At 41.2% G+C, this 23,458-nt stretch overlaps 1 protein-coding gene and 1 pseudogene across 2 annotated transcripts in view; one reads left to right on the top strand and one right to left on the bottom strand.

The window, feature by feature from the left end:
* Positions 1–1,897: 1,897 nt before the first annotated feature.
* Positions 1,898–22,822, bottom strand: LOC102524304 (annotated as a pseudogene).
* The window catches only part of TAB3 (TGF-beta activated kinase 1 (MAP3K7) binding protein 3), an 80,659-nt gene continuing 72,455 nt past the window's right edge, over positions 15,255–23,458 (top strand). The window contains exon 1 of one of the 2 annotated variants that reach the window (XR_004318264.1): positions 15,255–15,586. The gene's annotated coding sequence lies outside the window, so the exon portion shown is untranslated. The remainder of the gene's footprint in view (positions 15,587–23,458) is intronic. The other variant, XM_032475981.1, reaches the window with a different exon arrangement.

The following is a 23,458-nucleotide window of genomic DNA, read 5'->3' as shown; positions in this document are numbered from 1 at the left end:
TCTTTTTACCCTATATGACTGCTTTCATGAATTTTAATAATCTGATTTATATAATCCCACCATGCCTTCTCCTTGTTAGACTAGAAAAGCTCCAACTCTCTTCCAACTACTTTGGTTAGATATTTTCCAGTATATTTTAGGGTTATTAAAAAGAAAAATACATTAATTCATTAACCAAATAGATATTTATTGACTGTCCACCAAACACTATTGTAGGTACCAGGTGTATAGCAGTGAACAAAAGAGATCAAAGTCCTTTATATTTCAGACCAGTATGAAAAACTATAATAATATAAACTTCTTAAAAGCCATTGACTTTGTTCCAGAACTTCTGTTTAGAATGGTCATTGTCTCCATTCTCAAATAAAATTGATATTTGATTTGTATTTAGATAGTGCAAATTAATGAAGGTATCTTTAGTGCTAGAGATAAAGGAATCTGGGGTAGATTTATCACACAATATGAACATCAAGAAAATGACATGTAATACTCAGAAAAGAAAGCGAAATCTCTTTGTGACAGATTAATTTTTCATTCTCTTTAAAGGTTTATTTTATAACATAATAAGAGAGGAAACATTAACAGATATTTAGAATATATTACAAGTGTGAAATTCACATTAAATATATCTGAAAGACAATAAAGAATTTGGGAAGCATCGTCAGCAATCTGGCAACCATATTACAAAATTATAATGATGCATGGGTTTTCTCATATTTACAGTTATTAAAGTCACTGTTCACCTGTTTCACTAGACTTTCAAAATCAAGTTTTTGACAGGGCCCCAAAAGTCAGCTTCATTGCTAGTTATGAGATACTCTTTGAGCATTTATATCAATCATATCAAAACTGGGAAAAGTTTAGCTGCAATTTGTGTGTGTGTGTGGGAAGAGCCGTTTCCTTTTTGAAAGTGAGTCCTTTGATACCGTATGATATGGCAATCTGAGGGTGCCAGTTTCTACTTTGCTGGCCCCTGTGCCTTCTACAAATCACTGACTCACTTTATGGAGTGGAATTAAGAAACTCTGTGAATCAATAGGCATTTGTGGCAGAGTGCTAGTTCTCCCTCAATATCCATTTTCTCTTTCTTCTAAGGAAATGGAATTTTAGCTAGGCACAACATTAACCAAGATTGGCAAGCTCTTGGACAGCAGCTCCCAGGCATCGGAAGCAATGTCCTACAGAAGGATGGACGCCAGTCAGAGCTAACCAGACAGCAACCAAAAGTGGAAGAGAACATAGCTCTGTCAAGACTCATTCTTTGCCTGTGGCCTGTGATTTCAGAGCCCCACACAAGTGAAAATGCCAACTGCTTTCTGCAGCTTCACACTGAAGCATTTTAAAGGGGCTGCGAAAAGGGGAAGGCTTACAAGAGAAAAGACTGTGGCTCCTCAAGGACTTTCCTTCCTGACCAATAAATGAAAGTCAGAGCACAGGTATACAGTTAACCCTCTGTATCTGCAGGTTCTGCGTCCGTGGATTCAATGAATCATAGGTAGAAAATATTTGAAAAAAAAATTCCAAAAAGTTGCAAAAAGCAAAATGAATTTTCAGCAGACCAACAACTCTTTATGTAACATTCACATTGTATTTACTATTATTTACATAGCATTTACATTGTATTAGGTATTATAAGTAATCTAGAGATGATTTAAAGTACACGGGGAGATGTGCGTAGGTTATATGCAAACATTATGCCATTTTATAAAAGGGACTTGAACATCCATGGATTTTGGCATCCTGGGGGTCCAGGAACCAATCTCCCTTGAATACTGAGGAACAACTGTATTAAGGACGTCAACTTCCCACCCAAACCTCCTAAGAAGAGCTTAAGGAAGCAGCTATCAAGTTCAGTAAGAAGAAGATGAGTCAGCACAGAGAACAATGGAACAGTAGGAGAATTTGCCTGGGGGAGATCTCAGGCTATCACTACCTCTTTTTTCTTTCTTTTTTCAAACTTGAGGGGTTTTTTTGCTATCTCTTTACATTTCTTTTTTTTTTTTAAATAAATATTTTATTGTTGAATCACCCTTCTACCTCTGGAGCTGTGCTTGGGGCCACTCTGACACTCTGTCTCCTCATTACCAGTCCAGGAGAGGGGCTCTGGGCAGAGCATAGCTGCAGGGCCTTTTTCAAGTACTTGGGAAGCCGGAAGTCATCAGTCTTCCCTGGAGTCAGGATCATTCCATTGACAGAGCAAAAGGGTGTTCCATCTGTCGGGGCCAGGGGCCATTGATGAATACCACCACTTAGCCATTTGGCCGCATGCCACTGAGGATACCAGGGTCCCCAGGCAGTCCTGAGGCCAGGTGGCTGTGCATCCTTCCCTAGCAGGACAGGCCTTTGAGCAGGATGGATGGCCAGTGCTGCCAGAATGTGCCATGAACAAGCACCAAAGGCAGGGCCTGTGGGGTCTCCAAGGGCATCAGCCCCAACTCAGTTACTTGCAGGGATTAACCCTGATTGGCTCAGATGAGAGGGCACATGCTGGCATCCCTCGGCTGCTGCGTGAACCACTGCTTCCCACTGGTGTCCACCACTCACTCACATCTTCAGCTGAGAAGCTGAGGACCTGGGGCAGATACAGGAGGGTGCCCAGGGGCAGGGAGGCTTTGTCCCCCATGGGTAGTCCTAGCTTCAAGGCTCCATGACCTAGGACATAGGACCAAGCCTTGGGTACTTGCACATCTTGGTCCAGTTCCCTGGGTCTGTGAGACCTCCTATCCCTGGGCCCTGCTGCTTTCTGCCTCCTTCCTCTGGAGAAGTTCACGGCCAAGACAGACTCCTGCTGCTGGGCGGCTCGTTACTTCTGAATGTGATTGACAAGCAGGAAATAGAACAGAAGCCTATTATTAAATGTTACAGGGAATCTGAAAGCCAAAGAAAGCCAAAAGCCTGGCAAATGCCTATGGTTATTAGAGTCACTGTAGGGAAGGAAAAATAACTTTCCCTCTAAACTTCTGGGTTCTTGGCTGAGACACCCCTGTAATAAAAGACAGGTTAACAGGAGAACGACTGAAGTTTAATAATGTGTACTTCCCTGTGTACATAGGAGATGCTTAGGAAAACTAACTCCCCAAAATGACCTGAACCCACAGTTAAATGCCAACTGCAGGTAAAGATGGAAGAAACGGCACTGGGGGTGGGGGTGGGGGTGGGGAGCAGGGGCTGTCAGTTGTGGGAGGTTACCGGGCAAAGCACAGTAAACAAAGGTAAGGTTGTTATACAGATTTAGGTCGGTGACTTCTCCATTGATGACGGTTTCCAGATATCTAGAGCCATCCTACTCTTCCTGGTACAGAGAGGGAGACACCCTTACAAATGGAGGGTGTGTTATAAATGTAAATGTATCTTATAATAGGGTAACTTCTAATTGGTTTTCAGAGCTTCTCCTGTGACAGCTGTTTGTTAAAAATAATCAGCTCAAAATAATGCTTATGCTAAAGAGACATATTTTGTGGTGACAAATTCTGCTCCCCTTTACCTCCAAGCAGTGTTAGGACCCCCAAACTGCTCAGCAGGAAACAGGCTGTGGAAGTTGAACAATCTCCAAGAAATGCCCACTGCAGATGTGGCTGTAATAATCAATAGAAATTAAAATTCCAGAGGGCAAAGACTAAAGCCATAGAGGAAAACAGACAAGGGGTTCCTTTAAGAGAGCAGAGCTAAAGATTGTCAGATGAGCCAACTAAGAAATTTAATCCAGTGATAGGACAATGAGTTTCTGCATTTCCAAGCCTGTTGGACTCTAATCGCCATTAACTGATGACTACTGAGTGGTTCCGCTTCTCCCTTCCTAGTATCAATGTTTCTGTTCTTGTCATCTTGCTCCTACTCCACTATGATGTTGTGGCTGGGGTATATCACTTGTCTTTTTTTTTTTTTTTTTTTTTTAGATTTCAGAATCACAAGAAGACACAGCTGAACCTGACATAGGAGATCACACATCACTCAGAGATCCTGGACTTGAAGACGTATGCAGTGTAAGGGAGGAAAAATAATTTTCCCTTTCTACCCTTCTAGGTTCTTGGCTGAACACTCCGCTCCCTGTAATAAAAAATAGATTAAGAGGAGAAAAACAGAAGTTTAATAACATGTATACCTCCTGTATACATGAGAGAGACCCAGGAAACTTGAGTAACTCCCCAAAATGGCCAGAGCCATCACCATCTTCTGTTAAAGACAAAAGAAGGATGTTGGGGGAGAGGGGAGGCCAGTTATGGGAGGGGACCGGGAAAAGCACAGTAAACAAGGGTAAGGTTGTTAATACAGATTTAAGTCTGCCTTCTCATTGGTAAGTTTCTAGGATTTTAGTCATCTTCCTTTTCCTGGTACACAGGGGAGACACCCTTACAAATGGATTTCCCCTTATAAAAGTCTCTTACAAAATGATAACTTCTGCTCTGTTTTCAGAGCTTCTCCTGTCGGTTGCTTCTTAAAAATAACCAGCTCAAGATAATCATATTTGGGGGTAGCAAATTTTGCTCCCCTTCAGTGGTAATGGGATTGTACTTGGGAGCTCTCTCCCTTGGTGATGGGTGTGTTCTATGTATGGGAAGAGGAGCACACATAGATGTTTGTGTGGCCAGAAGAGCAGAATGGCAGAGGCCAATAGTATCCCTCCAATATCTGTTCTCCTCTGCTTCTATCATAATAGAATTTTGAACTGAGTATATGGCCATCTAAAATAAAAACTTCTTTTCCTAGTCTTCTTTGTAACTAGATGTGGTCATGGAACTAAGTTCTGGCCAATGATATGTGAGAGGAAGTGATGGGTGCAACATCCAGATTATGCCCTTAAAGGGAAGACACATGTCTTTCCTACTTTCCTACTTTCCACTAGCTGGGATCTGGAGGTGGTGGATGGCCATCTGGGCTCAGGAAACCATGGCAGCACTCTATGAATGGCAGAACAAGCTAGAAGGAGCCAGGGTTTCTGACACCATAGAGCACCTACTAGCCTAGACATTTATAGGAGAGCTTTTATTTATCTGTTACACAGTCAAACTTATGTCTTAATCAATAAGCAATTACTTATCATAACCTAATTCTAGAAATCCAGAAGAAAATAGAGTATTTTTAAGCTTTGTGTAAGAATAACAACTTCTTTAGCTTTGAGCAATATGAAATATAAAATGTGATAGAAAAAAGATTAATAATTATATCATATTAACAAGTCACTCAAATTTATAAGACACCAAACTCCAAAGTTAAGGGAATGAACAATTGACTCTTGAGGAAATACATATGGTAAAGGAAAATCACTTGAGAAATGTTTATCCTACATAGACATCAAAGATGTGAAAATTAAACTAATCTAGAGGTTTCATGTTACAGCTGATAATTACATAGGCTAATGTTTATTGAGAACCTATTTCATGTGTTTTATATTTATATTTATATATTTAGTCTTCACAACATTTTAATATGAGAAACTGAGACTTGAAGATGTTAAGAAACTCACCCAAGGTCACATGACTAGGAAGAGCTTTGAGCAGGATTTCAAATCCAATGGTATTTGAGTCAGTAGTCTCAACTACTATTGTCTTTCATGCCAAAAGAGCAACATTTATTTTTAAGTATAGTCAGTTATAATCTGTCAGTTTCTGGTGTACAGCATAATGTCCCAGTCATGCATATATGTACATATATTCATTTTCATATTCTTTTTCATTAAAGAATATTACAAGATATTGAATATACTTCCCTGTGCTATATGGAAGAAATTTGTTATCTGTTTTTATATATAGTGGTTAACCTTTGCAAATCTTAAACTTTCCGATTTATCCCTTCCCACTCCCTTTCCCCTGGTAACCATAAGATTGTTTACTATGTCTGTGAGTCTGTCTCTGTTCTGTAGGAGCAACATTTATAATGCACAATGCTGGAAAGACTGGTGAAGGGCTTTACTCATCCATTACTGTCCAGATACCTCACTGTCCTGTTCTTGCCCTCTGTGCCGTAGGTAACTATATTCTCCAAGTTCCTTTGTTCCCTGACTTCTGGGTAGATTTGCTCAATGGACAGTACTTTCAGAAAATTGGAGAGCAAGAAGATGAAAGAGTCCAAAGTATTTTTCTCCCTTTCTCTTTCTGTTTCTTAGGTTATCTCTTCCATGGATCCAGCTTTTTCTACCTTATCCAACTGTCCCTCCATCCCCAAGGGTGGCAGAATATTTCTGGTGTCTCCAATCTCTGGGTTATTTCACCCCTGACTCCTTAGCTCCTTCATTATGTGTGAAGTCAATTTCTTGTTTTCTTTTCCCTCTAGCACTAGAGTGGTTTTCATGTTTTTTGCTGGAATCTGACTTAATACACAGACAATATACCCCTTTTGGGAATAAGAGTAGTAATTGTGAGGCTAACTGGTGCCCTTCAAAGTCCAATGACCCCCATTCCTGGGCTCCTAGATGTCCACTTGCAATCCCTCAAAAGATAAAGTAAATTTTTTTCTGATGTGTGTTTTGCCCTAGCAGAATTAATAGCCTTAGGGAAGGGCTACTCTCACAATAGCTCAGACTGGTTTGTTTCAACCCGTATTTCCTCCTTATCAGAGTCATAAATCCCGCTGCTCCTTCACAGACCCTTACTTTCTCACCTCACCTATAACCAATCAGAAACTTGTGCACGAGCTGATCATGCTGCCCACAACCCACTGTGTTCACCAACTCCTTCCCCATAAAAGACCCTATGCTTTCATCCTCGGTGTGCACACAGGCACATCTCATCTGTGTGGCCCAATGTTGTCTGTGGTAGTGTACCTAATAAACCCCTTTACTATTCTCCTCCTTCGTCTTTGGTAAATTCTTTTACTGCCCATTGTACCAGCCTGCCTTGTCCTACAACAGTAATGATGATCATACACATTGACTCAGTTTTGTATGCTGAAAAATGTATCCTAAGGAAATAATTTAACAGAAACAATAAAACTTTGCACAGATGTCCATTTCAGCATTATTTATAACATCAGAAAATTGGAAACCACCTAAATGTCTAACATTGGAAGAAAGGACTGAAAAATCAGGGTACATAACACAATGGAATAATGTGCAGCTATTATAATCATTGTACCAGCCAGCTTTTGCTAGATTATGCTGCAGTAGCAGATAATCCCTAAATCTCAGTGATTTATCACAGGTTTATTTCTCACTCAATTATTACCCATTGTTTGCAGTTCAGCTGCAGCTCTGCTTTATCCCAGGACCTAATTGGAAGGACTAGCTCCATGTTGATCTCAAGGCAGCAGAAAAAGAGCAAGGAGAGAATAATAAAATAGCTCTTAAAGCTTATGCTCAGATGTGGGATAGGTCATTTCTGCTCAAATTCCACTAACCAAAGCAAGTCACATGACCAGGCCTGACATCAATGGGGCATATAGGGAGACCTACCAAGAACTGGATCTGTAGAGATGGCCCCAGAGGAAAGGGACAGGAAATATTTTCGACAATAATAAAATCTTCCACAATAATGAAGACCATGGAAATAACATGGAAAATGTTTGATTTAATGATAAGTAATGTAAAAATCTACAAAAAGATTTATATATATATAAATTTTAATTTTAATATATATATTTTAATATATATATTAAAATCCATTCTAACCTGCTTCCTGGGCATATGAAGTTAGACACAGTCATACGACTAAGTTGTAGTCAATGATACTATCTACCTGGAGATAATGTTAGATCCCACAAGTTAAGGACTCAGTCCCACAGGACTGTCCCTTCCCTCTCTACTTCAGATGCCAATCTCACATCCATGTTGTCACTTGTGCTTCCGAACAACTGACTATAAATTGGAAGCTCCCACAAACCCTTCCTTGGGTTCGATTAATTTTGCTAGAGGAGCTCACAGAATTTAGGGAAACAGTCTACTTATTAGATTACCAATGTATTATAAAAGATGTAACTCAGGAACAGCCAGATGGGAGAGATGCGTAGGGCAAGATATGGGGAAAGAGCACAGAGCTTCTATAGCCTTTCAGGACACGCCATCCTCCAAGAACCTCCAACGTGTTTACCAACCTGGAAGCTCTCCCAATCTTGTCCTTTTGGGTTTTCATGGAGACTTCATTAATTTAGCACTGTTGATTAAATCATTGGTCACTGCTGATTAGTTCAAGCTCCAGCCCCTCTCCCCTCCTTAGAGGCTGGGGAATGGGGCTGAAAGTTCCAACCCTCTAATCACTGACTCCTTGGTTCCCTTAGCAACCAGCTCCCATTCTTAGGGGCTTTCCAAAAGTCACCGTATTAGCATAAACTCAGGTGTAGTTGAAAGGGGCTTATTATGAATAACAAAAGGCACTTTTATAGCTCTTATGACTCAAGAAATTCCAAGGGTTTTAGAATCCTGTGCCAAGAATGGGACAGAGACCAAATATATATTTCTTACTATAAATCAAGTTAAAAAACAAGACTCAATTGAGTAGAATTTAAAGATTGTATTGGCTTTACTCAACGATTCACGGATCGGGCAGCACCTGTCTAGCAGACAGAAAGGAGCTCCAAAGAGCTGTAGATAATGGAAGACTTTTATAGGTAGAAGGAGGAAGCACAAGGAAGTTATTCTAGCAAAGACCTGATTGTTTCAGGCAGTCAGCTTCTTTTGGGGGACAGCTGTGGTCTATCAGGCAGATTACCTCCCTAGCGCTGACCATGTAATTCCAGATTGACTGGTTTAAGATTCCATTGCTGTAAGAGACTGAAACTGCAATTAGGCTAGATATTAAGCCTTGGTTTCGTATCATGGGCTTAGCACAAGTGACTGTATTTTGGGCCTGTTGTCCCCTTTTTAACAATCACAATATCACAAGGACTCACTCTCATGTACCCTGATTTACCATCTCTCAGTTATTCCGTCCCAATTTTATCAGCTGATGACAATTGGTCAGAAGATCTCACAGTGAAAAGTTAAGGAAGAGGACCTGATTGGGAGCACAGGATTTAAGTCTCCTTTTAGATATCAAAAGGAGAAATTTTTTCTTGGTAAACGTAATTTCTCCTTGGTAAAATCGAAATAATAATTAACTTTAAATATTTACTATTTCATTGACAACAACTGAATATATATTCACTCGTTTTCATTATGAGTTTACACATGACCTCCTTTGGGACAGAGTCCCCAGACAACTGGCTGCTTTCTATAACTTTTCCCAACTTTCACTCTCCTACTTTCTCCAGAGCCATAGTTTTTAGAACACCAAAGGTATGAACTATGGCTTCATTTGCTACACTCCATATTGTTTTTTTTTTTTTAATTTTTTTGCTCATTTGTTTATATGGCGTTTTTCTCCAAAAGACTGGGAAATATCGTGAAGCAGGGACTTTGTCTTATTCAGCACTGTATATTCTCAGAACCTGGCTCAATAAATATATGTGGAACAATGAATGAATTCCTATGGCCATGAATAAAGGACACTGACTATTTCTGGTGTTCCTGGCAGAGAGCTCATTGCATTTGGGAAGGGAAGGCTCAAATTCCCATCTGGGCTGGACCAGTTACCTATTACCTTGGGCAATTCTCTTAATCTCAATTTTCATCTGTCAAATGTCTCTTTGTACTATTCCATGTTTACTATGAAGGGGAAACTGTGATTCAGAAAGACCTCAAGATCATCTGGGAGAGAAAATGTGTGTGAAGATTCTCTTACAGCATCATTGAGCTTATCAAGTGTTATAGAAAGTCACAGTGAACTCATTTAGAAGTAAATATTGAGTACATTTTCTATTTGAAATGTACTTTTTGGGAAAAGAAATTAGAGATTACTTTGTACTGGTCAAGAGAACTGGTCCCCTAAATGCTTTTATTCCTATTACTAACTTATTTTAACTCCAAAAGAAGAAAAAGATGTTGAACCAATTTGAATTAAGCTCTTTCTTCTGAGAGGAAGCTTACTACTCCTGAGATGAGAGCCTTGGTAGAGATAAGCCAGTGGGGCGTTGACCACTGGACGAGGGCATTGGTGTTTAGAAGTGTGAGCCAGCAGGGAAAAGGAGGAATGTGAAAAAATGGATCCTGGTCACCAGCTGGAGTTGCTGAGATTGGTGTACGATATCCATCCAGTTCGAGTGATGGCCTGAGACCCAATCCTATTCCTCTGGCTTTTCCTAAAAAGAGTCCTGGTGAGTATAGGTAAGTCGTGTTCCAGGAGAAGCACTAACCCCTTAACCATCACCAGATATACAACTCCCAAGTCAGAGAATTTTGAGATGTGAAACAATGAGTATGTCCTGCCCCAGGACCAGGGATATAAGGGTGGGGGTGATGGGCAACTGGTACCTCTTCCTTCTTTGTCCTTCGTACTTAACTAATGATTTCTCCCTCTTTAAGTGTCTTGATATAAAAAGGGCCCAGTTCTGTTGTTCGTTGTGCTTATGATAGGGAAAATGAGAGCAGGCTACCTTTAGTTCTTCCAGCAAGATTGGAAGGCATTCTGACACTTTCATTATTTAGAGTACTGGCCAATACAAGTGCTAATGAAGGTTAGGTGGGAAGCAAAGTAGGGGGTAGATTACAGGGGGAAATTTAGATTATAAGGAATCCCTTTCCCACTGAGACTCACCAAATCACAAGGTAAAAATAAATCAAGGGGTCTACACAAGTGAAAATTAACATAATTTAAACACAATATGTTAGTACAAATTTGTCTGGAAGTGATCTTGAAAATTCATGCTGAGTTGCAGGCAAAAAGCTAACTGGAGCCAGAGATCTGCCCTTCTCCCAGAGGGGTGGTTGCACCCAAACTCAGCTTCCCATGGGATTTCCTTCCCTCACAGGAGGACTGTACCATCTTATCAGCCTCAAGTTTCCAGAAAATGCTTATAAACAGCTGGCACGCCGAATCCAGATTCCCTGGCACCAAGCAACCCGAGTGGTCTGCCATCAATAAGGTTCCTCGGAGGCTTGCTCTACAACAAGGCAGAACAAGTGCTCCTGTCAATAGAATCCAGGCTTGCCCTTCAGGTCCAACAAGGGTTCCCTCATACTAAGGCACAATTAGCTACCACTGGCCCAACCCACCACCTGCAGAAACCAACACTGAGCCATATTATGGCAACATTTCGCAAGGAGAACAGCCAGCCACTTGGGCAAATTGATTATTTTGAATCCCTTCCACATGGGGTGTGTATCTGACTGTAGGGCAGTAATTCATTCTTTCCAGAACTGATTCATACTCTCATTATGAGTTTGCCTTTCCTATCCACAGTTCTCCCAGCAGCACCACCATTCAAGACTTTACAAAACGGTCACCTATTGATGTGGTATCCCATACACTATTGCCAAAAACCAATGGACCCATGTTACTGCAAAGGAGATGCTCATGACCCTGAGAACCACTGGTCTCATCATATATGTCACCACTCAGAAGCAGAGAGCCTAATGAAATGGCCCATTAAAGGCCCAGCTAACTTCTTGGATTTTAGACCATACTCTGTGGTACTGGGGTCACTTAGTAAGAGGGAGCCATTCTGGGTCCCATGAATTGCCTCTATTCTTGTCACCATAAGTAACCCTGGCTGAGAACAGAAGAAGCAGTGCCCAGCTGAGCCCAACCCAAATTGTTAACTTATTGCATAAGGAGCAAATAAAATGGTTATCATTTTAGACTATTATGTTTTGGAGTGGTTTTGTTACAAGGCAATAGATTATTAATATAACAGATGATGCCAAAAATATTTGAAATTATACATAGGATGTGTCTGATACAGCTGAGGAGACTACATTCTAAGTTCTATCACATTCGAAAGAGGGTTTCTAGGCCCTTCCCTAAAGGATCATCAATAGGTGGTGAAACCGGTTCTGTGACTATCACTCAAATACTTCCTCCAGCTGAAATAAGAGAAGGGAGATTTTTATTAGTTCTCATCTTTGAGAGAGTGTTATAGATTTTCTCTCCCACTGGGGAAGGCAAAGCCAAGCGAGGGGGCTTTTGAGAGCTGAATGAGGAGTGTCTTCAAGGTGCGTCACAGTCCAGCTGCTTGGTTACTATACTGAACTGCAGCTACCTATAGGTCCAACCTAGAGTGAGAATTTCAGGGAGAGCCAACCACGTATCTTTGGAGTTTGGAGACCTGTGTTGACATAGACATCGCTGTCTGCTCCTTGCCAGAAGAATTCTGAAGGCAGGAAGCATATTGAGCAACAATGACAGGGCAGCATGTCTGTTGTTCAACCTGGCAAGGATATGTGAGTTTCCTATGGATGAAGTGACTTTCACAGAAAGCAAAAAAGCTTCAGCCTCTCACTTGTGCCCTGCCAGTGTATGAGGGGGATACTGGAAATAAGAAGTTGTGGGTATTCTACAAGAGGCAGGGACTGAGAAGAAGTTAGAAAAGGTTGATTCCATGTAAAAAAATTGTGCAGTCAGGAAGGTACTGAAGAGCCATGCTCACCCCATGAGAGAGCCAGCATTTTGATGCCTGGCACATAGAAGCCACTGACAGCCTAGAGAGGACTTACAGCAGCATCAAAATGTAAAAGAGACAAGGGGCTGAGGAGAGAGAGGCCAGACAGAAGAAAGAGCATCATTTGTGTCCTAGGACATGCTATCAAATCTTCCCAGTAGGAGCCTAAGAGCCCTCAAGTGAAACCAAGAGAGAGTGAGCTAATTTTAGACATTTGTCATGTCCAGAGAGGACAAAACTATCTTATGACTGTACCTGTAAAGCAATCATTTACCCACCTCCATTCCCACCTGCTTCTTTCCTAGAGGAGAAGAAACTGTGTTTAGTAAAACAGAGAGAAGAAATAGATCCCTAAGGAACAGAAATAAAAGGGTTATACCTGCTTTTTTTTTTTTTTTTTTTTTTTTTACTTCAAGCTCCTTACTAGGGGCAGGACCCAGCTGCCAGAAAGGAGAAGAAATAATTTTAAATCAAGGTCTGAGTTTTTATTATTTTATGGGGCTGCTGGTTGTCCTCCCAACCTTCCCTCCAAAGTCATAGAATTTTTAGTTAGATACAAGTCTGCTTAGAGTAAGATCTCATTTCCCAGTCTCCCCTGCAGGTAGACACAGTAATAGCATTAAGTGATGTTAACAACCCATGGGTAGTGCCCTTAAGGGAACTGGGTTCGTAACCGAGCAGGACCCTGTGTGGCCTTCCTGCGTCAGAACCCTCCCCCATATGTGCTGCTGTAGCTTCTCTCTGAAATATCCAGATAATAGTATCTCATGCATATTTCCTGAGTTTTTCAGATGCTAAAAATCACTAACAAATGGAAGTAAGTAACTACTTGATGATCTTGAGCACCTGGCCCCCAGACCTTCTGACTGCCCTCAACATCAACCAATCAGAGAATCATGTGTGAGCTGATGATCACGAACCTGAGACCACCCCCGCCCCCTTACCTGGACTTTAAATATGCTTTGCTGAAATCCTTCAGGGAGTTCGGGGTTTTCTTGGGCATGAACCACCCGGTCCTCTTTGCTCAGCCCTGAAATAAACCTTTTTCTGCTCCAAATTCTGTTTCAGTTTGTTTTGGCCTCACCATACAATGGGCACACGAACTTGCATTGGATAACAGGTAGGCCTTCCTCTTTCTAAGTACTGGAATGTCATGTGGTGCCGAGCCATTCTGAACCAAATATACTAGGACGGCAGTCTAGGGATGGTGGAGCAAGAGGACAGGAGACTAACTCCTGCTCATTTTGTGGAACAGAGCTGCTGTATTAGTCCACTTGTGCCATGTAATAAGCAAAAGTCTCAATGTCAAACTACGATATGCATTTATTTCTCATTCATGTATTTGTGAGTTGGTTAGGGCAGCTCTGGTATGAAACCTTGACCTCGAAGCAGGTTTTCCACAAATATTTCAACAAAATGGTTCCCACTCTGTGTGGGTGTGTGGTGGGAGTGAATGGCCCCCTTTCTGACCACATTCAGCTTCCAAAATGAGTTGTTCTTAATACAAGAGCTGGTCTGCTTCAGGATGTGGGTGAAGTTCAGCTCTGCTCTGTGTCTCATTCTCATTGCAAGGCTGCAGGGAGATTGGAAGCTCTCAGGACAGTGGCAGTTCCTTCCCATAGCAGCGGTTGGATGCAGTTTACAGTTTTCCCCACACTTGCAGACACAGCGTTTTGAGCAGAACCCAGAGACACCAGCATCAGCAGATGCTGCTTCCTCCTCACTGGTCTGAATTTCAGCGACTCAAGGTGCCTCCTCTAAATATCTAAATTGAAACAGTTATAACAATCCTAACCCCTTCCCTTGGTTCCACTAGCTCCAGGCATAGTAGCAGTTGTTACCTTAGCAATGAATTGAGCTGTCGGTCTTTTCAGTTATCTTATTACCTGTTCTTTATATTAAATTCTCTCTGTGAAAATAACCGAGGTAGTTTGTTTCCTAACATCACCCAGACTGATTCACTGGAGTAAATCCTACGAGTGAGACTCCCCTCAGATTTTTCTCTTTAATATAGTATTTCATGACATCCCACCCCCAATAGTTGTCACACCTCTCTGTACTCATTTCTGTCATAGAATTTACTGTGCTGAACTGTCATCATTTTTTTTTTCCCTCACCCATCTCCATCCTAGGACAATAGATCCCTGAGATGAGAGCACATCTGTTTCCTCAGTACCCGGCACATGGGAAACTCTGAAAAAGAGTTTGAATGAATGAATGAGCCAGGAAAAATGAAACAGGAAAAGAAGCAGTTATTTTAGTATGAGATTTGGAAGGCTCACGTAGCGCCAAAATGAAAGAGAAAGTCAGATGGTGATGTGAGAAACAGGGCTGTGGTTGCCAGCTGTGAGCCCAGCTCTCAGCACACAGCAAGCGCACCGACAACAGGAAAAAGGGGCATTTGAGACTTTGTAAAGAATACTCGGTGGCAGGGAGAAGAATAGGGGTTGGAGGACTCCCCGAGACTCCACAGTGTGTAAGCCGTTCGTGCTCTAGAGGGATGACCAACCCTTAAGGGACGCCTTTCACTTCGCCGCTGGGTCCCGCCCAGTCCTTTCCCGGGTTTCATTCCCGGTTACTCCGCCCCTTCCTCCACCCCCCGCCTCCAGAGGAAACAGGTAAAACGCGGAGAACTGGGTCCTATTTCAGGGGCCGTTCTGGGCATGCGTCCTCTGCAGCCCGCGCGCAGGCGCGAAAACTTCCGCTGAAACTGGTGCTGCCAATTTCGATAAGGGGTAGCGTTTGCTGTGAAGCCAACTCAGGCTACCCTAATTGACCGACTTTCCCGTGGGCCCCGCCCTCCGGTTGCTGCTGAAGAAATCTCGCGAGATCCCCGGCGGCGCCATCTTTGTGCCTGGCGAGCGACGACGCTCCACGAGAGCCCTAAAGGCGGAGGTTCGCTTGCTAAGCTCTCACCGAGACCGGATCCAGGAAATACGAGGCGGGCCTCGGTGGGAGGGACGCACTGAGGGAGGAGGGAGGAAAGGGGGCGGCGGCGGCGGCGGCGGCGGCAGCAGCAGCAGCGGCAGCGGCGGCTCTCACCGGACTCGGGCCCCGCGCGGCGCGCACCCGAGGGGGGTCGGGCGGGGGAAGCGGCGCCGGCCCGGACCCCCCGCGGGAGCAGGCGGCTGGCGTGAGGGCAAGGCGGCGGCAGCGGCGGACGGGGAGCAGCGGCTGCCGGGTGAGTGTCCGCAAGGAGGCCCGGCACCTGTCCGGGCCGGGGTGTCGGGGGTGGCCCCAGGGTCGTCTCTGTGACCCCCCTCCCGGGCGGCGGGCGTGTGCTGGACTGCGGGTGTCCCCGGGGATCGGTTCGGCCTGGGGCTGCGGCGGACGCCGGAAACTGCGGGACTGCCGGAGGTCTGCGCACGGCCTGGCGCGCCCGCGCCCGCCCGGGACGCCCCGGGAGGCGGAGGAGAGAGGGAGTGGCCGGGGGGCCTGGGTTGGCCTTCGCCCCCCGAGCCCAGGGGATGATGTCCTTCCTTGCCAGACCCTGGACACTGCGAAGCGTGAACCTCTGTGGACTGGCTTCAAGTCCCAGCAAGGCGTTTGGGAATGAGGACTAGCAGCCCAAGGTTAGGGTTGTTGAAGGTTTTGAGAGACGTGGGGAAGATTAGAAGTAATCGTAATGTTCTGGATGAGGTATGCAAACGGCTATTGGCAGGTGTGCGGAAAGCAGAAAATATTGTCGACATTGATTTAAAGATCACACAAGCAGTCCTCTGAGGTCCAACAACAGATTAGAGTTATTTCCAGTTGGTGTTCTGTAGTTTAATGCCGTGTGCCAGCTCCTTAAAGTGCCTAAAAGCAGGATTTGGGGGGATGGGATGGGGGACAAGGTGGGTTATAAAGTAAGCTGCATTTAAGTCAAAAGTACGTAACGTTGATGCAAAGCATTTCTGTCCTTATTGAAACGTAGTTTATTTAAATTGCTTAAGAAAACTTGTCACCTTTGGTCCAGACGGGGCTTGACAATTCTATGTGTTCCTCAGTGACGTTGGTCAGTCAGACAATAATTTTGGCCTGTGATGTATTTACTTCTGGTTTGTAAAAGAACAAGAACGAATAGGAAAGGATAATTTGGCATACTTAGCCTCTTTCACACACTTTTTCATTTCGGAAGGATAAAGGAATCTAATTTTTTTTTTTTTGCTTTTTCACTTGTTCTGCAATAGTATACCAGAACATTTGTAAGAAAAAAGAGATTTTTCGATTAAGAAAGAGCTTTTAAGAAGAGAGTTTAATTTTTCACATTATTAAATTTTAAAGGCATCATCGCCCGTGGTAAGTTTTGTGATGGCGTCCTTTTATGAATACTGGAAGAAATCCGGGGTTTACACATAATTTTAAATCAGTGTGCTATGAAGTTTTTCAAATTTAAAATCCCCCCTGCCCCTTTGCTTATAACCAACTTAATCAAGAAAGACTTTAGTGAAGTAAATATTACATGTGATTTTCATCTTTAAATTTGACAGACCATAATCTGTTCTGTCGCTCTGAATTTTCTTCTACGTGTTTCACATCTTGTTGACACATTCTGTACAGTTTGTGTTGGACAAAGGGAGTCAATATTGAGTATTAAGGCACTGGGGTTGGTGGGTTATGTATGTTTGCATTTAATCCTCATAGCTATCCTGTGCTAAAGATAATGTTATCCCTGTTGTACTGATAACGACACTAACCTCCAGTATTCTTCGGTAACTTTCCTAAGAAGGTCATATAGCTGATAAGTCGTGGAACTAGAACTCAAGCTTATGTGTGTCTGATTCTAGAATATGTGCATTTGCTACTATACATAAGTGTATATGCTTACTAACACCAATTTTGTGAAAATTGAAATTTTTGTTGCAAAGAAACCTTTCAATTTTTTGGTCAGCTTGAAAGCTTTCAGTGTCCTTGGCTGAAGATAATCTCACTTTTTTTTTTCTTTGCAAATGTGTCCATTTTCTAGCCAGAGGTAGCATTTTAGCAGAAGTCTGCTGATTAATGAGAACTCCTAGTAGCCGGTAGTGACCTATCTGAAATTCACATGTTTTCAGTGACTTTGTCTTCAGTTTCAGCATGCCCAAGATACTTCAAAGATCAAATCTTTTGTTTATTCTGGTCCTGAATAGTTTTTCGAATTATATTACTAAAATAAAATACCAACCATTTAGGGCATTTGAATTTGCTTTATCATAACTTGCAGGTATATGCACACATATACCCACCCACCTACCTCCTCCAGCAAGTGGAGTACTTGATAGCAGATGCTGTTTTTCTTCTCTTTAATTTAGTGCAGAGGTTTCAGACCCAGTTTGTGGTTTGCAGAAAATATGACAGCTGTTCTGGGATCCAGCATAATCTTTTCTGGAGTTAGGGAGTGAAAGACCTTCCCAGTTCCCAGGGAATATCTGAGATGTTGGTGAAACAGTAGAAACATCTTGCCAGTGCATGGCCATTGGTCACTTTTGTCCTCCACTCGTCTCTGCTCTTGCATCTTTGATGTGCTGCTGAACTTGCTTACCTGGCTGTTATCTCTGCTCAATAGAGAGTTGAACTGAAGAGTAGCTGCTGAAAGCTGAAATTTAAAAAAAAAAAAAAAAAAAAAAAGCTAAGTGCTGGCACTCATCCTCCCACAGGTCGTTTGGTTAGGTTTACCTGTTGAATTAACTATCCCTGGCTGGAAGTTCTGGAAACATGGGTATAAGAGGCTGGAGGAAAAAAGAAATCCTGTGCTCCTTAGGATGCATCTGTATATGTTTTACAGAGTTTGAAGCTTTGCTGGGAATATACCTTGGAATCCTCATGGGCAGTGTTTGGTAATGAATGAGCAAGTTTTTCATAATAGTTATACCTCCAAAAAAGAGTTAAATATATTCCTCACTTGTGAAGGCAATTACTCCTGGTATTTGGTCTATTGGGGTGAAAGAATCAACAAATGATAATGTAACTGAGTGCTCACCGAGTAAATAAAAAAGCCTTTCTGAAATGATTTATATTGCCGCCATATGAAGAAAAGACACCAGGAAATTGTCTTATATATATTTAGAAGTTTATTTTCATACCTTCCAGATAATAAACCTCAGTTTATTTCTGTGACCACAAATACTCATTTGTCTGAAAGTGAAATGGTTCTGATGAAATATTTGAAACTTGTCAAAATGAATTAATCATAAATATTTAAGAACATTTATTATAGTTTAGTTCATTGGCAGTTCTATTTATTTATTTGTCTGACCCTCAAACATCCCACTTCCTTCTTGCTTCATGTTTCTCTCCCTGCTTTTCCTTCCTCTCTTTCTGATGCTGTTTCTGCTGGTACCTGGAGCCTTCCCTTAGTTCTCAGTTGACACTGAAGTCTTTGGGAGAATGGATGTTGACAAAGAGGGCAACAAAACTCCCCTAAGTCCACTCCCCTTTTCCGAATCTATGTGCTCTAGGAGGTCAGGAAGGACCCAGACAACACCCCTTAACCCATTCCATTTTTTCTTGCAAAGGAGAATGAGAGTAACCAGAGTGAGGGAGGCAGTGTCAAGACCCTTGTCACAGTTTTTCTTTCTTTTCCTTCTCTCTCCTAAGCATTTAGGAGGAAAATTTGTAAAAGCCTGTCTGCTGCAGGAGCAGCCACTGTTCCCTCATCCTCTTCTGCAGGCGTTTCCCCCCTCCCCAGCCCCCATACTTTTTTCTTGCTCCTTTTAGTTAGCTACCATCCCACCCTTGGTCCTTCACTCCCAAGTAGGTCTTGCCTTCCTCATCCCAGGATCTCCTCCCACTGCAGCTCTGTCTTTCTTTCCTCCTAACTGAAGCCCTAATCACTCTGCCGACTGCCCTCATTCATGCCTTTCCTCCTGCTCAGCCTTGACCATGGAAGCCTAGGCCTGTGGTCCTAGGGGAGCTCAGGCTCCCAGTAAGGGGAGGGAGGAATTCTTTTTTGCTTCCGAGGCTGAACGGGGCAGGGATAGTTGCTTTTATTCTAAATTGAGTGCTAAGTGGGTTTTTCCATAGAAACATTGCCCACGCAGGTTCAGTATTTTATTATACTTCTGTAACCTTATGGGTGTTTAAGCTTTAGTGGACTAGCTTGGAAACCTGGCACATAGATCTTTGTTTCCTGGGAAGGCAAGTTCTGAGGTTCAAGTAGATGATTTACAAAATCAGCTTGTGCTTCAGAGGTTGTTGGGGGTTGTGTGCTTCTTGTTAATTACTCTGTTCTGTAGGGAACACACGTTTAAGCTATCAAAAATTATGTGTTTTGTGGATCAGGTGGCTCGTCTGGCTGATAAGCTGATAGCCTTTTTAGATGGTCAGTGAAAATTTTCTGAATTTAGGCACATGTTTTGAAATACAATTGAAGTTCAGTCCATCCCGGTTTATGTTTGTCATTAGAGCAGGTGTTAACAGTGTTGTGGAAAGAACAGAGTTTTTCTTTGTTATAAAAGGAATATCTTGTTCCTGCTATTTCTTGCTGCTATTCTGAAACTTTTCAAGGGTATTAGAACTCTTGGGAGTTATTTTAACGAAGTTTGTTTAGTGGTAAATATGGATAGTGTTTTTGTTTTATCATATTGTTTTAAAATATGACACAACATTGTAAAATGACTGTAACTCTATAAAAAATGTTAAAAAAAAAAAAGGTAGAAAAGAAAAAAAAAGTGAAAACACCCAGGGGTTGTCAACATATAAACCAATGCAGAATGTTCTGACAGCACTGAAATAAAATATTCCAGGATTTGTAAAAAAAAAAAAAAAAAAAATTTAAAATAAAGTTTTATTAGTCTGTTGAAGTTACATGCTGTTACCCCTGTAGTGTTCAAACAATTACATGAGGGATTTCAAAGTAATAAAAGCAAAGAAAATGCATTTAAAATTTGTTATCTGTAAATGTGTTCAGTGTTGACTTGGTTAAAGGACATATTCCTAATATAAGGCAAGATGGGCCTATTTTTTGGTCTATAAACCACTCTTGTTTTAAAAATGAATTTGAGTTAGTGCCCTTTGTTTATTTTAAGAGTTTACCAAATTATTTAATTACATATAGAGTGCAGTGGTTAAAAACAGTCTCTAGGGATGAAATGCTCAAATGTTCAAATCTTACTTTTGACACTAACTCTGTGATCTTAGGCAAGTTGCTTAATCTCTGACCTGTTTCCTCATTTTTGAAATTGGGATAGTGTAATACCTACCTCACATGATTTTCATCAGGATTAAATGAGCCAGAGGATGTATAGTATTTAGAACGTGCTTAACAATGGTAAATGCTCAGAAAGAGTTCTTATTATTACTTTGTCATCATCGTTATTACTGCTACTATTGCTGCTTTAACTGCCTTCTGAGATGACACTCTTGGTTCTTGGGATGTGTGTGTGCTAGATATACTTGTTTATTTGGTAGTAATTTTTTAATGCAAAGCTTGGGGGGCAGGGAGAGCAGTATATTAATTGCTGGGTACATCCAAAATTGACCGTAGTGCAAGAAGTCCATAAAATATGAAGCTAATATTTTTCAGTAACACCATTTCTATTATGTTAGGTATAAGGAACTGTGCCATGTTGATGTATGAGCAAAACTGGATTACTTGAGTAACTGCAGTGTATTTTAAAAAATTCATTTAACCTTCTTGGCATCTATAAAGCCAAAGTCTGTATAGACGGAGCCTTAATTTCTAAATGGTTGACTATAAGACTTTCTTTTTGGAAATCAGCACAATTTTCCCACAGAAATAATGTCACATATGGCCTTCAGATTTCCAGGCCAGCCCAGCGTATCAGAATTTGAAGACTGATAGTACTATAAAGACTAACTTCTAAGTATAACAGTGTCTCAACAAGAATATGCACTGAGTGCATCAGGTACTGAAAGATTATGAACATAATCTTGAAGATGGAGTGGTGAGGTCACATTCCTTCACGATTCTAGCAAGAACTTCAAGCCTTGGGCAGAGGGCTTTCTTCTCTGGTGGAGGCTAAGGACAGAGTGAGTAATGGGAGCTGGTCTCTAGAAGGCAGGAGCTTTTTTCTGGTTTGGCTCCTCAAAAGGCTGTATAGTGTAGTGGTTGCCCTCGAATCTATTCTAACACTTATAGGACATATCATATGTAAAATGTAGATATCAGTACTGCCTACTTTAATAAGGTTCGTGAGAGGGTTAAATGTGTTAATATATATAAAGCACTTAAAATAGTACCTGGCCCATAGGTGAGTACATAAGAAATGTTGTGCATTTATTATTAAGCTTTACTGTTTTAGAACTGCTAGAATACCCTTCTCTACTTGGCTGCCCACTGCCCGTATCTATTGTACTTAAATGGGTTTGTTCTCCCCCCTTTCCACTGAGAAGTAGTTTCATAGCTTTTCATTGTCATCCCTGTCTAAAGTGAGCATCTTTTTTTGGAGGCTTTTCTGGGGTTTATTTTCTTTAGTAATATTGGAGAAATTTAGAGTCCCTTCTGTGAACCTGCCCCCATCCCCTTTTTAGGCCTTGTAGGGATATGGAGACATTGCTTGAAGATATTTCATTTGATTGGGTCAGAATTGAGGTACAAACTTTTTGACTTTGGTAGTTCTCACTAAGTGGTTTATTTTTAAATAGGCAAAGATAGTACAGAGTTCCCATATACCCTTCACCCAGCTATACATAACAATGGTATATTTATGTCAACACTAAGACACTAACATTGGTATATTACTGTTAGCTAAACTGCAGTTTTATTCGATTTCACCAGTTTTCCCACCAGTGTCGTTTTTCTGTTCTAGGATCCAATTGAGGATACCATGTTGTATTTAGTTGTTCAGTCATTTTTAATCTTTAGTGAATAAGCTTCTATGGCTGTAAAATGATTTTCTATTCAAGCTTTCTGCAGGTCCTCAAAAGGCCAGGTGTTTCCCCTGGGGGTGGCAAGCTCAGAGATTCATCTTGGCACTGAACTTAATAGTTTGAAATAAAAGGAGAGAGTCCTATGATAGAGTAAAGAATGCTATGGTGATAGGTTAGAGACTAAAGCATTTTTATAATTTAAAAATATGTTTTCACAGGATTAAATGGGTTGTTTTATGTACTGTTCACTTTTAGTGGATTTAGCTTCAGAATAACAAGACATTCTTTAAAATTTTTTTTATTTTTATATCTTATTGTGGTAGACAAGACATTCTTTTAAAAATGTTTAAGTTATATAAAAAGCATACTTCATACTGGATATAGAAGCTAACTGGAATGAATTGGAGAAAGTAATTTTTTAGTACTTATAATTCTGATTGGAGAAATTAATAAGTTATATAATAATTTATTGTTACTAATTTAGCACATTTGTATATATATATTGGCTTTAGTTTGTGGTCATCTTTTTTGGGGGGGGGGGCCTTTTTCAGGGGTATTATATGCTAAAGGTGCCACTGTTATTCTAAATTACCACATAGGCCTTAAGTTTGATGTCAGTCATCATTTAGCGTAAACAGAAAGTTTTCTGTTAGGTTGCATATCATGATCTTTACTTTAGAAAGTCTTGTCTTTTCTGCTGCAGAAATAGCTTTTGGCTATTACCATGGATGGCAAAGAAATTAATTTTGAGTTGGTAACAATTGGATGAAAAATTTTCAGTTGAAAATGGTATGTTGAGACACTGCCAGTAACAAACTCCCTTGGTACAGAAATCCCCTGGAACTTACAGAAAATTGGGAGAGGTGTAAACTTAACTAAATAACTTGGATTTTTTTCATACTTACTGAGAGATACTTAGGACCTTGGACAAATCACCCAACTTCAAGGGACCATGGTTTCTTCTTTTGTAAAATTAGGAGATTTGACTAGATGTGTGAATCTACTCATTTCTGAGATTTGAAAGACCCTCTTATTTAATAAAAAACCTCTAAGATCAAGTTGTTTGTCTTGGATCTTGATGAATCAACACCAGCCACTAAGTCTAGATATGAATCAGTTTATCTTTTGGGGTTCAGATAGTTTCAAACCAATGTTGCTATAAGTTTGAGAGTCACTAGTTGGTTTGACAGCTCTATCAGTATTTTTCTGTAATTAGCATGTTGTCTAATTCCTGCATTTTTAGTTTTTGTTAGTTATTCAA

The sequence above is a fragment of the Camelus ferus genome, chromosome X (genome assembly GCF_009834535.1).
Source record: "Camelus ferus isolate YT-003-E chromosome X, BCGSAC_Cfer_1.0, whole genome shotgun sequence".
NCBI lineage: Eukaryota > Metazoa > Chordata > Mammalia > Artiodactyla > Camelidae > Camelus > Camelus ferus.
Note: the sequence above shows the minus strand (reverse complement) of the source record. Positions and strands in the feature narration are given on the sequence as shown.